This window comes from Tasmannia lanceolata, unplaced genomic scaffold (assembly GCF_043159265.1).
Source record: "Tasmannia lanceolata isolate RefF3 unplaced genomic scaffold, GAP_Taslan_0.1 ptg000023l, whole genome shotgun sequence".
NCBI classification, from domain to species: domain Eukaryota; kingdom Viridiplantae; phylum Streptophyta; class Magnoliopsida; order Canellales; family Winteraceae; genus Tasmannia; species Tasmannia lanceolata.
In genome coordinates this window covers 2900344-2915510 of record NW_027518700.1, presented here as the reverse complement: position 1 = coordinate 2915510, position 15167 = coordinate 2900344, and the positions used below count along the sequence as shown (strand labels likewise).

At 39.2% G+C, this 15167-nt stretch overlaps 1 long non-coding RNA gene and 1 pseudogene across 1 annotated transcript; both read left to right on the top strand.

Annotated features, from left to right (window-relative positions):
• Nucleotides 1-3424: 3424 nt before the first annotated feature.
• On the top strand, nt 3425-6227 carry LOC143856158 (uncharacterized). Its single transcript, XR_013238121.1, has 3 exons — nt 3425-3654; nt 3780-3869; nt 6064-6227. It is a non-coding gene; the product is annotated as an uncharacterized LOC143856158 (long non-coding RNA).
• Nucleotides 6228-13017: 6790 nt separating this feature from the next.
• On the top strand, nt 13018-14829 carry LOC143856659 (RING-H2 finger protein ATL46 pseudogene; annotated as a pseudogene).
• The last annotated feature ends 338 nt before the right edge of the window (nt 14830-15167 follow it).

Sequence of the window (15167 nt, the reverse complement as noted above, 5' to 3'; positions counted from 1 at the left end):
TAAATCTTTCCTAAGAAGATCAAGTGGTTTTTATATGATAAAGAATGATAAACAATCACAGTGGTTATTAAAGCGGTAAGAAAATGATATTTCCACCCCATACAGCTAAAAGATGTAAAAAGACTTGTCATAGGTACGAACTTGTAGTTAGCATGTGACCTCTCTCTCTCTCTCTCTCTCTCTCTCTCTCTCTCTCTCTCTCTCACACACACACACACACATGGCCCCTCTGCAGCAAAATCTCCAGTAAAAAGAAGAAAGATGTGATAGGCTTAACTAGTTTTAAGGCCCTCAAAGAGGTTAGCCCTTAATTAATCTATTATATACACAGAATGTGTTTCTTTCATTTGTCATTCGTTTTTCTTCCCTGGAAAATTTTTACTATGATATTTTCTACGGTGAATTTTGTTTCATGGTCGAAGCCGTGATTTTTCACCTCATCCTTTATATATGGTAGGGCCCACTACTTTACACCCATGAGTTGGCCCACCATCTCCACCCGAATGGATACTTAAGGTGCAGCCCACGATTTCACACCATGTTCTTCCACCATTTTACACCCATGAGTGGGTCCACGATCTCCACTCAAATCGATACTTAGAGTGGGGCCCACCATTTTACACCATGTTCTAATAGGGCCCTACCAGGTCCAGTCAAACCCAATTGTTAATAGTAGTGTGTTGTATATTCAAAATGTTCAACATGGGTTTGATTAAAAGACGCCAGTGTGTTAGATATGCAAAATGTCCATTGGGGTTTGATTGAACTCCACCTCTGAAGTGATAAAAATATACTAAACTACACCTCAAGTGATAAAATATTTGCAAGGCCATCTTACACCTGTGCAGTATAACAATGCCATACAACAATATAATTTGTAATACTCCTCTTCAACTTGAATATGATCGACCCTGTAATAATATCAAAAGCTATGAAAAATTTACCACTTAGCCTTTCGGGCATCATATTTCCCATCTGATCTTCCCTGTCACATATTCTCTTTGGACTACTTCAAAGCCCAGGAAAAGTTTTTCTTAAACAATGGCATAGCTGGAACCGCGAAGAACAAGTCAGGGGTTGATTGCCATCGACCTTCAATTCCACGAAGGATGCTCTTCGAATCGATGAAGAGAGATAAAATCACTACTTTAAGAAACAGAAAATTTATATTTCAAGAAAAAAAAAGAAAAAGAGTTCATTGATCAAAGGCTACTTGCACGTAGGTGTATTTATAATAAGTTCTTAACCTTCCTCTAACTATGACTCAGCTACCTAATCCCTAACTCCTAATCATAGCATACTTCAACTACCTAATCATACTTGGACTTGACCTCCTAAACTTTCTTGGATTCAACTTTCTCAGTCTACTCGGGCTCAGACTTACTAACCCTACTTGGAGTAAACTTCTCTTGGAGTTGCTTAACTTAAAATCCTTGGACTCCAACTTCTCACGGAGTAGTTTAACTTAAAATCTTTACTTAAGACATAAACTTTCTAACCCTTCTTGGACTCAACTTCTCAAGGAGTTGTTTAACTGAAAATCCTCATTCTCCTAATATGCCAAGGAGACATGGAGTTGTTTAACTTGAAATCCTCAATTTCCTAATATGCCAACGAGATATGAACCATGTCACTCCCCTCCACTTGAAGAGAACTCAACATCGAGTGGTGATGTCGCCATAGCATTTCCAATAGGCGTGTATGAAAAGGTCCGAAATATTGAAGTTTTAGATATCCCTAACTCATTTTGTAAATCCACGATCTATGCATTATCATTGATCTTCTTTATAATCCTATAAAGATCTATCTTCATCTACTTGAGCTTGTTATACATACTAACCGGAAAGCGCTCCTTCCTCAAGAAAACCATCATATTGCCCCAACTTCAAAGACCTTGATAAGTCAATGTTTGTCCTTCTCCGCCTGTTACTTAGCATTTGACTCAGCAAGCTTCCTTTTGACACCTTCAAGTATTTGCTTCATATGTTCAACCATATCATCTACATGCTTGCCCTTACCCGTGAAACTTGGTAAAGGCGCCAAATGTAAAGTATGCTTTTGAAGTCGTTCATAGACAACTTCAAATGGTGACAAACCAGTAGATTGATCCATTATTCCTCTTATTTTCTTTTATCCGAAGCTGGATTGTGCTGCTCTGATAGCACTTGTTACGAACCCGATTCCGTTCGCAACGTGATTGATCTTCTTAGAGGGAAGATTTACCTCTTGACCCGCTTCAAGGGACGGGTCGGTCCTCTTCTGTGCTTAAAATTCTACGTTCATTTCCAAAAGACTGTTACATGTTATTTATAATTAAAAAACCCACTTACCGCTTTCTCTAAAACTCCTATCAAACCAATCTAGATAACCCTATAAGGCTCCTATCCATATCAACAACTAGAAAGCAAATCCTAGAAATTACTAAAATCTAAAGTAATTTATTCCACCAAAGTGGGACCCATATAAGCACATAAAATAGAACTACTCCAATCCCAACTCCAGAAGCATCACACTCCACCTCAAATAGCTTCTTGATTGGAGATTTTATATGGCGTAAGCACATATAGTGCAATATTTTTTTCCATGATTGAAATTGGTATTTTTAAACAAGCTACAGATTCCCGGAAGGCGAAGGGATGAAGGAGACGATGGCCGCCAAGAGGCTGTCAAAATGTTGGATCTGGCCGTTGAGTAGCCGGATCTCTCTTGCCTTTTTCTCACAAGCCTACGGTTAGAAATAGAAACTCCCAGACAGGAGGCCGCCGAGAGGCCGTTGAGAGGCCGGATCTGGCCGAAGGATTTCAACTCTTCTCTAGTCCTTCTATGTGGACGGAGAGAGATGTTCGAGCTCAACCATTGGGGGCCAGATCTGACCGTCGAGAGGCCGGATTTGGATGGGGAGGTCGCTGGGAGGCTGGTCGTATACGAGGAGGCTGACGGGAGGACAGGAAGCAGTCGAGAGGACGTTGGGAGGAGGCTGCTCTGATGTCTTTGATGGGACGCCCGTGGGTTGCAAATGTGGAGGCCGTGGGAGATCGTGGCTTAACAGATATAGCAATGGAGAGGATGGTGCACTACAAGAAAAGTTGCTATTAGCGACATTATCTTACCGGCGTTTCAAAAGAGTGTCCCTAATAGTCGACATACACCGATGTCTATATAAAGAATGATGGTGAATGGTTATTCCCGCCCCACTAACTTCTCCCGCCCAAAAAATTTGCCTCAATTATGCACCGACGTTTGTAGAACGTCAGTAAATGTGTTTATATACCGACGTATTACAGTTAAAACGTCGCTAACTAATGGGTTAATAAGGTTAGGTTTTACCGACATTCACGAGCGTGGGTGATTATAATAATCAATGGCGCTATTTTTAGAACGTCGGTGAGTGGGCTTCTTAATTAGTCGAAAATCACTTCGACGACCCACGAACAGATAAAACCCTCGACCAAAAAAATCGTCTCTGCCCTAAAAAGCCGATCGAAAAGAGCTCTAAAAATCCAATTTCTTCTCTAAATATTTGGGTGTTGCTTAGTTTCTACCCCTATAACTTTGCCTTTTGCTGCTTTAGAGCATAAAGGAACCCTATAATCTCCGTTTTTGTTCAGAACGGAGGAAGAAGAAGAGGAAGAAGCAGAAGGAGAAGGAAAAAAGGTAGGCTTTAATTTTAGTTTCTGCTATTTTCTTCACAAATATATAGAGGTTTATTTTTCCCTCGTTTTCCCCATACCGGACCTTGTTGTTTGCAAGGATTTTAAATGCAAAATATCCTGATTTAGGTCACTGTTCGTGCAAGGAGGGAAAAGACCATTGAAGTCCTATTCATGGTATTTGCTGCTGTCATTGAAGATTTGGGGATTTTATTTGAGGTATGTTGAACCCTGCTAGATGAAGAAGCTAAAACCTTGTATTTTTTCCATCTAAAAAGGCTATTAACAGTGAAGCTAATATCGATTTAGGGTTTTTTTTGCTGATCTCTGCAATTTTTTTAGGGATTTGTCGATGGGGTTTCATGTGCTATTTTGTCTTGTTCCCTTTTAGTTTAATGTTGTAGAGAATGATATGTGTTATGAAAAGAAAAGCAAGGCTTCAAATTTCAAGGGCTCCCTCATTTAGGTATTTAGTATCTTAATAAATCATGGGATTTGTATAGATTTTAGGAACTCTGTTCCATGATCTGAAATTGATATGCAATGTAGTGACAACTAAGACCATTTAGGTATTAATTGTTTTAGATTTTCCCCTCTTTATTCTAAGAGTCAAGTTTTTTTAGCTTTTGAGAATATTGCTATAATCATATTTCATGCTCATCTTTAAGCAAGGGATAATCTATTAGGTCAATGTATTTTCTGAATTTGAATATTGTTTTGATTTATGATGTTTGAATGTAATTTTAAGGCTTTTGTGCTTGCATCCTAAAACTTCTGTTTGTGGTATTGTCTTTAGCATGTTCTTGGTATGATGTTATTTTAGCATATTTTAGCATGCTATTTCTACCACAATTTCAAGATTTTAGTATGTTATTATCTAGCATGGTTGCTAGACACCCTGTTTGTTTGTGATTTGCATAGCCTACAAATTCTTCATAGTGATGAAGAATGGGAATGTGTGATGGTGAAGGGGGAACTCCCACAAATTAAAATAGCCTTGAAGGAGCTCTCTGTTATTTAAAATAGAAAATGTAGCAGTCATATGGATATTCAAAGCATGTCCATAACACAGTTGTATGCGTATTCATAGATGAGATTCCAGAATTGGGGAATGGAGAGTCTGCCCTTAAAATAGCAACATGTATGTACCCTGTATTTTCCTATCACTAAGGCTTCATATGCTGGAAAGAAAATGAATAATTAGTGACCAATTAGAGCTTTCTCCAAAGAGATAAGTTTCAAGATCAATTAGAACAGGAAAAGATAGCAAGTATGCTAAGCAGACCTCTAAAGTACACAATAGATTCTTTAGGAGGAAAATGTGGTTCATTGCAAGCATAGGTGTAAGCATTTTTATCTTCCAACTAAAAGAGAAACACTCTTTGTTTTGACATCTCCCAACTCTGCTTGCTTAGCTCAATATGTAATGGGGGGTGGCGATATTAATTTACATGTAGATGAGACTCCCTTTTGTGACTAGGGGAATGAGCCTCCCTATCATACATGTTTCCCAGTTGCACATTGCAGTACTTTCTTAGATCCAAATGGGATCCATGCTTCTGTAGCAAGTGATTTCAAACTCAGACCTTCTTATTTGCCTAAGTAAGCAGTTGAACCCTTATACATATCTCATAAGGATCACATTATAGAGCTCCACACCACACATGGGAATTTGGCTCCAAGTCGCCCAGCTTTTGACTGACCCAATTGGTGTTGGATGCCATGAGGCAATCGATCAGCCCCTCTTTCAAGTTAATTGAGTTGTGATTAGCAGTCTTTATAGGACATGTAATCTGTGATTAGGAATAACTACTTTTGTATTTTCTCTGCATTTTTAGTTTTAGCTTCTCATGATGAACACTAAACAAGGTGGTTGCTATATCATTTTGCCATATTGAATACTAAATGGGATCCCTCTTTGAATTGTGTGACCGGCCTTGTAACTCTATGATACCAGAACACTCCTCTTAGATGAATGAAAATCGTCATCAGCCTCTAAACTTGATACAACCATGTTCACGGATTGGAAAGGGTTCCTGAGCATAGTTAACTGATAATGATAATGGTATAAAAATTCAAATGAAAAATCAGCTTCCTATCTCAATATAGCCATTGAACCTGCTAGTTCAGCTCCCGAAATTTAATTGTCAGCGGAATTCAGCCATTTCTATAAGTACTTTTTTGTTAACAAATAGATAAAGATAGTTAAATACCTTTCTGTTAACTTGGATGAATGGGCATGTGAAGACTCTGTATTCCAATTTCTAAGACTTAATCATGCTTGCATATTTGATAGATGTAAAAGTTCAAAGAAAGAAAAAAATTTCACTTACATTTAACAGAAAGGTTTTCACCATCATTTGTTGTGTTTGTCACTAATCTAATCTCTCCACTATCTGCATTTCTTTGACAGGCAGAGGTTGTTCAACCTGCCTTTGCACTGGGAAAGCCTCGACATCAAGCACTCCTATACATGAATGGAGTATGGTAGTAGAGATGCACCGAGTCATGGTCGTTTTTGTACATGACAACTACTTTTAGATCAACCAATTTGTTATATACTTTTAGATCAACTACTTTTAGATCAAATTAAAGTATGCTCACAATTCATGTTAAAAGATTTTTATTTTTTTTTGGGAGGGGTGGGGGGAGGATCAAATTAAAGTCTGCCCACAATTCATGTTAAAATACACCGACGGTCATGACCGTCGGTGAATGTCCCTTTTCTTGTAGTGGTGGAAGAATCAAACTTGTTGCCGGATTTAATGGAGTCCGCCGGAGCATGGTGGTGGTGCGATGTGGAGGCCACAAGAGATCAGGGGATGAAGATGGCTATCGTGATAGCCACTGTTAGGTGCGCACCATAGCCTTAGCTCAAGCGGGACTTTTGAAAATTGAAATCGACGAGGTGGAGAAATCTGTGTGGCATGGCAAACACGTATCATGGCTTGGTGGGGTCCACAAATATGACACTTTTTATTGGATTCAATACAAGTTAGGCTATTGGGTAATGTAACGGGGAATGGAGATGGATGGTATAACAGATATGTAAGCCAATTCTACTAGCCGGTCAGCGGACGACTTGTCCCTTATTTGGCACTCTTTGAAAAAATAAATGTCAATTTTTTAAAAAAAAAAGTGCAGTATTTTTTAAAAAATCACCATACATCTTACATTATAGGATGATCCAAACTGTCCATTTGATGGGCCACAATGTAAAAACATTGTGCCCCAAAAATCATTTCCATAGTATGATCCCAACCCTCCTATCTATAGAGGTTTCCATAACTGTTGGGGCACAACCTATTTGTATTGTAGCCCATCAAATGGACAGTTTGATCATCCTATAGTGCACGTGGTACACGGTACTTCTTGAAAAATATTGGACCATACGGGTTGCACCTATAAAATCTCTATTGAATGATCCCCTATCTGGCTCCAAACCATGTTGCATTATAGAAAACCAATCCAAGCTAATTGCAGCACCTTCATTTGGTACCCAGTATGGCTGACACCGTGTGAAATCTACATTTCTTTTTTTTTGAAAAGGGCAACAGAATATATATATATATATATATATATATATATATATATATATGTAAAAACAGAACCGAGGTGGTCCTGAAGGAACAAAGATAATACAAAGATAGCAGTGCAATAAATCAAGGAGGTAGATAGTCAAAGCACTCAAACGCGGCCCGAAAGACTCCTTTCTTGGCAAGGGTGTCTGCTTCCGCATTGGCTGATCTCCTGACATGGCGAAAAACTATTGAAGAGCCCTTAGCTCTATCCTCAATTTCCTCTAAGAGAGGCAAAAATCGCCAAGGGGGAGAAGCGTTACCCGAAAGCCAGCGAATAACATTTAAGGAATCCCCTTCGACGATAATGTTGCCGCACTCCAGACGAGGCATCGAGAGAAGCCCGCTATGAACGGCTCGGACCTCTGCCTCGTTTGAGGTAGATAGTCAAATCTACATTTCTTATTAAGCTACTTTGTGGAGTTTCGATTACAGAAAAGTATAATAAGGGATTTGTTCCAGGATGTATAAATGCAACATTCCAAAAGCACTAGATCTAAATTTTTCCTAAGAAGATAAGTGGCTTTTATATGATACAATATGATAAACAATCACAGTGGTTACTGAGAAATTATATGGTGTAAGGCCTTACGAGTTACAACCAAGGTTTCAAATTTCAGTTTCAGAATGCGTTTCTTCCCTCACCGAAACCGAAATTTCAGCCTAAATTTCGGACGAAATCTAACGAAATCAAAATAAGATAACATTTTATTTCGTCAAAATTTCGAACGAAATTTCAGTAATTTCGGCTGAAATTACTGAAAAAATATTAATTAAAGATGAAAGCCCAGACTTCTTGGAGATTTTCCTGAAATTTCAGACCGAAATTTTCTATCCTTCCCAGGATACCCAATTTCAATTTCGGGGTTGGCCGAAACCGAAATTTCAGATTTCGGTCGAAATTTAAAACCTTGCTTACAACAATAAGGCCTTTGTCCGGTGGAAGTACCACGCTTGACATTTTATCCAACAGTAGCTCCTCAAAAAGTTAGCTGCTGTTGGATCAAATATCAAGGGCGGTACCCCTACTGTATTGTTGTAAGGCCTTACATCATATAAAATCTCGTGGTTATTAAAGCGTTAAGAAAATGATATTTCCACCCCATGCAGCTAATATACTTGTCATAGGTACGAATTTGTAGTTAGCATGTGACGTCTCTCTCTCTCTCCCTCTCTCTCTCTCTCTCATGTCCCCTCTGCAGCAAAATCTCAGTAAAAAGAAGAAAGATGTGATAGGCTTAACTACTACTATTAAGGCCGTCAAAGAGGTTAGCCCTTAATTAATCTACAATAGACACAGAATTTGTTTCTTTCATTTGTCATTCGTTTTTCTTCCATGGAAAATTTTGGGAAATGTTATCAGCACTACTGTATCTTGATGAGGGCACTCCTCTCTTTATTAAAAGTACGCTATGGCCCGCACCATAGGATGATCCAAACCGTCCATTAGATGAGCCACAGCCTAAATAGGTTGTGCCCCAAAAACTATTTCCATAGGTTGATCTTAACCCTCTGATCTATGAAGGGTTAGGATCAACCCTTTAACATTCAGATCGGAGGGTTAGGATCAACCTATGGGATTGATTTTTGGGCCATAACCTATTTAGGATGTGGCCCATCTAGTGGACGGTTTGGATCATCCTATGGTGAGGGTCATACAGTACTTTTAAAAAAGTGAGGAGTGCCTCATCAAAATACAGTAGTGCTGATAATATTTCCCAAAATTTTTACTATAATATTTTCAACGGTGAATTTTTTTTTACATGGTTGGAGCCGTGATTTTACACCTCATCCTCTATATATGGTAGGGCCCACTATTTTACACCCATGAGTTGGCCCACCATCTCCACGCAAATCGATACTTAGGGTGTGGCCCACCATTTCACACCATGTTTTTCCACCATTTTACACCCATGAGTGGGCCCACCATCTCTACCCAAATTGATACTCAGCAGGGGCCCATCATTTTACACCATGCTCAAATAGGGTGGGTCCTACCAGCTCAAGTCAAACCCATGCATCGGGCGGGGCCCACCAGTTTACCTCGATGAGGTGGGTCCCACTATCTCCATCCGAACCCATCAATAGGGTCAGCCCCACAATTTTACACCTTATGCTTTGATGGGTAAGTCACGTTAGCCAAGAATGCTAGTGTATTATCAGTGTTGTCATTGTGCCCCTAAACCACTTCTACAACATCCAACTCATCTTGCTAATTGAATGGTTTGGGATCCAAATGATCCGAAACATTAATGATAGAATTTGGGAGCTTTACTCTCACACCAATAGGCACAGGCACAAATTATAGTAATTAGGGGTGAAATTTGGGTCACGTCAGGCTGAGCTTTTGCTAAAAAATGAATTGGAACCAACCCCAACCAGACCCAACTTGGGTCAGGTCCATTGTCGACACCACTTTTCAAAAGAGCAATCCTATACTTGAATGTCAATACAACGATGAATACATGGCAGGACCTGTAGACATCCAAAACCAACATCTTTTTTGTCTTGATTATCCTTCTTTAAATAGACGATGAAGTGTCTATTCATCGATAGACATCTTTAATGAGAGTAGAAGAAAAGTGGTGTGGACGATGGACACACACACACACAACCTATTGTTTGAAATGTCTTCGCGGGTGTATCCTAACGACCATTTTGGCCACACATTCAAAATAAAATGCTGCTTAATTTTTCTCTTAATTGTGGATTTGGTAGTAGTTGATTCATCTTTATGACTTCAACCTATTTCATTTAAAGGATGGGGCCCTCAATGGAAAAGTCTTGGAACATGCTTTTGTCATGTGGGGCCTACTGGATGAAGCTCTAATGCACTTCTCATGTAAGAAAAGGTTAAAAGGGAGCTTTAGTAGGGCAATCTCATTCTAGTTGTTAGGGTGTGAGAGATCTCACTGTTAGATCATCTTAGTGGTAGATTAGGAAAGGAGGTTAGATAAGGTAACCTAAATAAATTAGGATACTAGATTAGATTAGATTTATCTCTTTTTATAGTTATTTAAATTCCATTATATGTTTCTCTCTAAATGCTCTGTATAAGCACATGCTATTGTTAATGGAAAATCGCTTTTGTTTTACAGTAATGCCGCAACGAGACATGCCCAATGGTCCAAAAGTCTCACTCGGGCAATCCTAACATGCAAATATGCATATTTTTTTAGGGAAATGATATTTACGCCCCTTTTGATCACTAGGGGCGTCAATATCACTTCCCTTTTTTTTTTTTTCAACATTCAAAGACCAAATATGCATTATCTTTAGAGAGATTTTATTTTTCAAAATGTCCAATGGGTCCCACGTCAAAGGATGATCCAAACCGTTCATTTCTTTGGCCACAACATGAATAGGCTCTACCCCATTAATCATCTCTACGGGATGATCCCAACCCACTGCACATTATAAGAAACTCTAGAGATTAGAGGGTTGAGTTCATCCTATGTAGATGATTTATAGGGTACAGCCTATTTACATTGTGGCTAAACAAATGAACGGCTAAGATCATCCTATGAAGTGGGCCCTACTGTACTATTTGAAAAGGTTGATGATATTTTCACCCCCACCTCCGGCATTACTTGCACACTCCCCTTATAACGTGATTTGACATAAAGTTGCCCACTTTTCTCGTCAAATCAGGTTAACAAGGGGAGCGTGCAAGTAATGTAGGCGGAGTGAAAATATCATCTCCCTTTGAAAAATACTCGGCTGGCCCGTGTTTGTGTGATTCTTAGGCTGACGGTCCTGATCAACCAATCGTGGGGTCCAATGGTCAACTTCCATCGTTGGCTGTATTATGATATTCATTTTTTTAGCACCATTGCATCTGGTGAAAATATCGAACTCTCAAGAGGGGTAAAACTAAAAGCACCCACTGGCTACTCTTGAATGTTGATATGTAATTTCCCGAAAGAGTAAAAAGTAAAAAGAGCATCCGGGTTGAGTTTGGTTCTGACTTATTTAGAAACATAGTCATAAGGTGACATGAAGGGGTACATGTAGAGTGCCAGGACGTTCTATACTCATGTCACACCACAGTAGGATGATCCACACTGTCCATTTAATTCAATTTTACTTGATGATCCCAATCATGTTTTAGAATAAGTCCCATTGCTTATTACTTCTTTTTTTTTTTTTTTTGCATGTAGGCCCCACTTTATTGTGTTGATTGAGGCTGTTGATCCAGTGGGCCACCGCCAGATTGGGTGGGGCACATCCGTTAAAATGAAGGGCTATGATTGTATCCCAAGACTAATAAAGAATCGGAGGTGGTTTGAGACCATGAATTCAGGCATTTCCACCCATGTCAATCTGTCAGATATATGTTGTATTTTAAGTGACAATTGATACTAGGGGGCAACTTGGGCTGGACTCAACTGAACCCGACAAGTTCAGCCCGATTTTGGCTCAGGTTGGGTTGGGTTGGGTTAGGTTAGGGTTAGGAAAAGCCAGCCTGATTTAATTCTGGGCTAGATTAGGGTTGAGGCCTTGGGCAAGCCCGCCCCAGCCCCTGAATCTTATCGCAATTTCAAAATCTTAGGACTATTTTTGCCTCACCAATCCAAACTCAATTCAATCCAAGTCGGGCTCGTAAAAGCCTTTGAATTAATAGTACAATGCAAGTTAAACAATGCAAGATCACTAGAATACAAAGGGATTAGAAAACTTACCTCGAACTGTCATGATGGTGATTGATCGGGCTAGATCTTCTACAGCTGTCTCGTGGGGAAGATCTTCTTAAGTTAGATGACAGCAAAGACCAACCCCTTATTTATAGAAAAATACCTCATAGAGACCCAGACTTACCTTATGTGGTTGAATTGGCTTACACTAACCATCAATATCTTAACATGGATGACATGATACCCTGTACTGATGACTTTGGTCAACAACTAATTCCAATAATATCACCCTTGATCTCATTCTTCAATCTAGTCCATCAATTTTAGAGTATTGATTGCTCACATAAGAGCTTACAGGCCTTACTCAACCCGATTTGGGAAATCGGATTAGATTAGGGTTGAGAGATTTAAAGGTAGGTTTGGGTAGCGTAGAACCTCCATGACCGAGGCATGGGTTGAGTCAGTTAGGGTTGAGGTTTTGGGTCCACGGGTTGGCTTGGGGTTGGCCTCAACCCAACCCAACCTGGCCCGAGTTGCACCCCTAATTGATGTGTTAAACTGCTTAATTTTGAGAGTGGAAATATCAATTGATGATGAAGCGCCTAACTTTGAAGTGTTAGAATACTGATGTTAGGGTTGCAACTCCGGTTGAGCGGGTCGGGTTTTCAAAAACCTAACCCTACCCTACTCAATAAATTATCTCGGGTCGGGTTGGCTCGGGTCTGATTTTTATGGGAAAACCCAAGATTCATAAACCCGACCCTGCCCAAGGTAGTCTCTTAGGTCAGGTTTTTTATTTTTTAGCGTAAGGTAGTGACTAATTTCAAAGATCGCAGAAAACAACAAATTTTCACACCAAAAATCTCTAAATTTATATCATCAAGTATATAAATTTAAGAAGAAAGTCTTTGTACAGCTATATGTCGGGTTTCGGGTTTTTTTTCCTTCAAACCCGTGGGTTTTTCAACGTTTAGCTGGACCTAATCCAAGACCCATGATTTCTAAACCCGACCCAAGTTGCAACCCTAACAAATATCCATTCCCAAATGGCAAAGGAAAAGCTGAATTGACCAAAATACACCCCCAATTTTTATAGGATGACAGAACTACCCCCGCCTCTTTTTTCAACCCTTTCTCCCTCCCATATTTGGAAGTTACGGGTGGCCTTCTATCACCCACCCTTCTATTTTAATATTTTATAGAGTGAAAATCCCTCAAAATCCTATTTTTAGGATTTTTCTCCTTCAACACCCGTACAAGGCTAGAGACACCAAAGAAACACAATAAGGTTGATTAATGGCGGATTCTCCAAATCAGAGGTAGGTAACCTTGACATTTTCTTAACTTTTGCAGAACAGAGAGATTGGTTTGTTCTCAATACAAGGGAAAAGAGGTTTTAGTTAGCAGACCCACCTTCTAAAAATGGTGGGTCTTTCAAATAGAAGAAAAATCTTCCTTTTCAGCCTACCCATTTTAGAAAATGGTTTTCTATTTCATCTCACTGAAAGAAAATGTTGATTTTGTACCTTGCTCACTTTCAAAGATGAGTTGGATTGGATGTCAAAGCAAAGGCCAAAAAAATGGTCTTTTCAGGCCACCCATATCCTAAAACCACTTGATGTGATACCAAAGTGAAGAGAAAGAAGAGAAAGATGTTGTTTTTAACACACTCACCTACTAAGATGAATTGGGTTTTGGCTCAAGTGAAGAAAAAAGATGCCCTTTTAGCCCACCCACCTCCTCCTTTTCCTCCACCTCCTTACAGTACTAGTTATCAGAAAGATTCATCTCAATCTGGAAGTAAAATTAGTCCATCTATTCTTTTTATCATAGTCATTTTGGCAGTGATCTTTTTCATCTCTGGTTTGCTTCACCTACTTGTTAGATTCCTCATAAAACAATCATCTTCAAATTCATCATCTCAATCTAACAGATACCCAGAAATTTCTGGGTCTGATTCTCTACAAAGACAGCTTCAAAATCTCTTCCATCTCCATGACTCAGGTCTAGATCAAGCCTTCATAGATGCTCTACCTGTTTTTCTCTATAAAGAAATCATGGGTTTGAAAGAGCCTTTTGATTGTGCTGTTTGTCTATGTGAATTTTCACAAGAAGATAAGTTAAGATTGCTGCCTATTTGTAGTCACGCCTTTCATTTAAATTGCATAGACACATGGCTTCTCTCAAATTCAACTTGTCCTCTTTGTAGAGGGACTCTTTTTGGCCCTGGCTTTGCTATTGAAAACCCAATTTTTGAGTTCAATGATTCAAGGGATGAAGATGGGTTGTCTGGTGATGGGGAAAATGGTTTTCCATCTAGTCAGAAAGCAGTGGAAATTGAAGAGATTGTGGGGGAAAAGAGGGTTTTGCCTGTTAGACTTGGGAAATTTAGGAGTGTGAATAATGAAGGTGGAGAGGGGGAAACTAGTACTAGTAGTAGTAATTTGGATGCAAGGAGATGTTATTCAATGGGTTCTTATCAGTATGTTGTTGGTGATTCAAATTTGCAAGTAGTTTTTTGCCAAGATAGAGATGGGAACTGTGAACAGTATATGAATAAAAGAGGGACTAATGAGAATTCCTCAGCTGAAGTGGATGTGAAGGGGAAAAAACTATCTAGCAAAGGTGAGAGCTTTTCTGTTTCAAAGATTTGGCTATGGCCTAAGAAGGGGACATTCCCAAATACATCAGATACCCACATGGGTATTTCTTCTTTTAATGTGAATTTGCCATGGATTGAAAGAACTCAAGATATATGATGCTATTTCTCATGTATTTCTTCCTCTGTCAATCAATTCTGAGTATCTTCTCTCTGATCCTTGGGAAAGGAACTGTCTGATTGTTGTCTAAATATGGCTTCTTAAAGCTTTTTTCAGTTTTATCAGTGAATTCTTTCAGTCTTTCTTTAAACTTTGCCTTTTATATATTATTAAATAAATAAGCCAAACTTTATTGGTGTTATTGCTAGACTCCCTTTATCTCTTTTCTTCCTCTTTTCCTTTTGGAATGATAGAAGGACCTTTGAAAAGGGTTCTAGAGGATTCTAGTGATTGGAGCTGGGTTTTGAAACGCCATTTTCTCCCCCCAATTGGTTTTGATTTTATTAGTCCATTTTTCTTTTCTTCTCTCTCTCTCTCTCCTTTTTTTTTTTTTGTCGCTTTTCTAAATGGGTCGATGGTCAGTGGCATACATTATGCTAAATAAAACCAAACACAAGTCTGGCAATAACATGATCCTTTTGGACGTTGGTTGGGATCTCAAGGTAGGCGTTGTGTGTGTGTGAGAGTGATACAGGTGCAACTTGG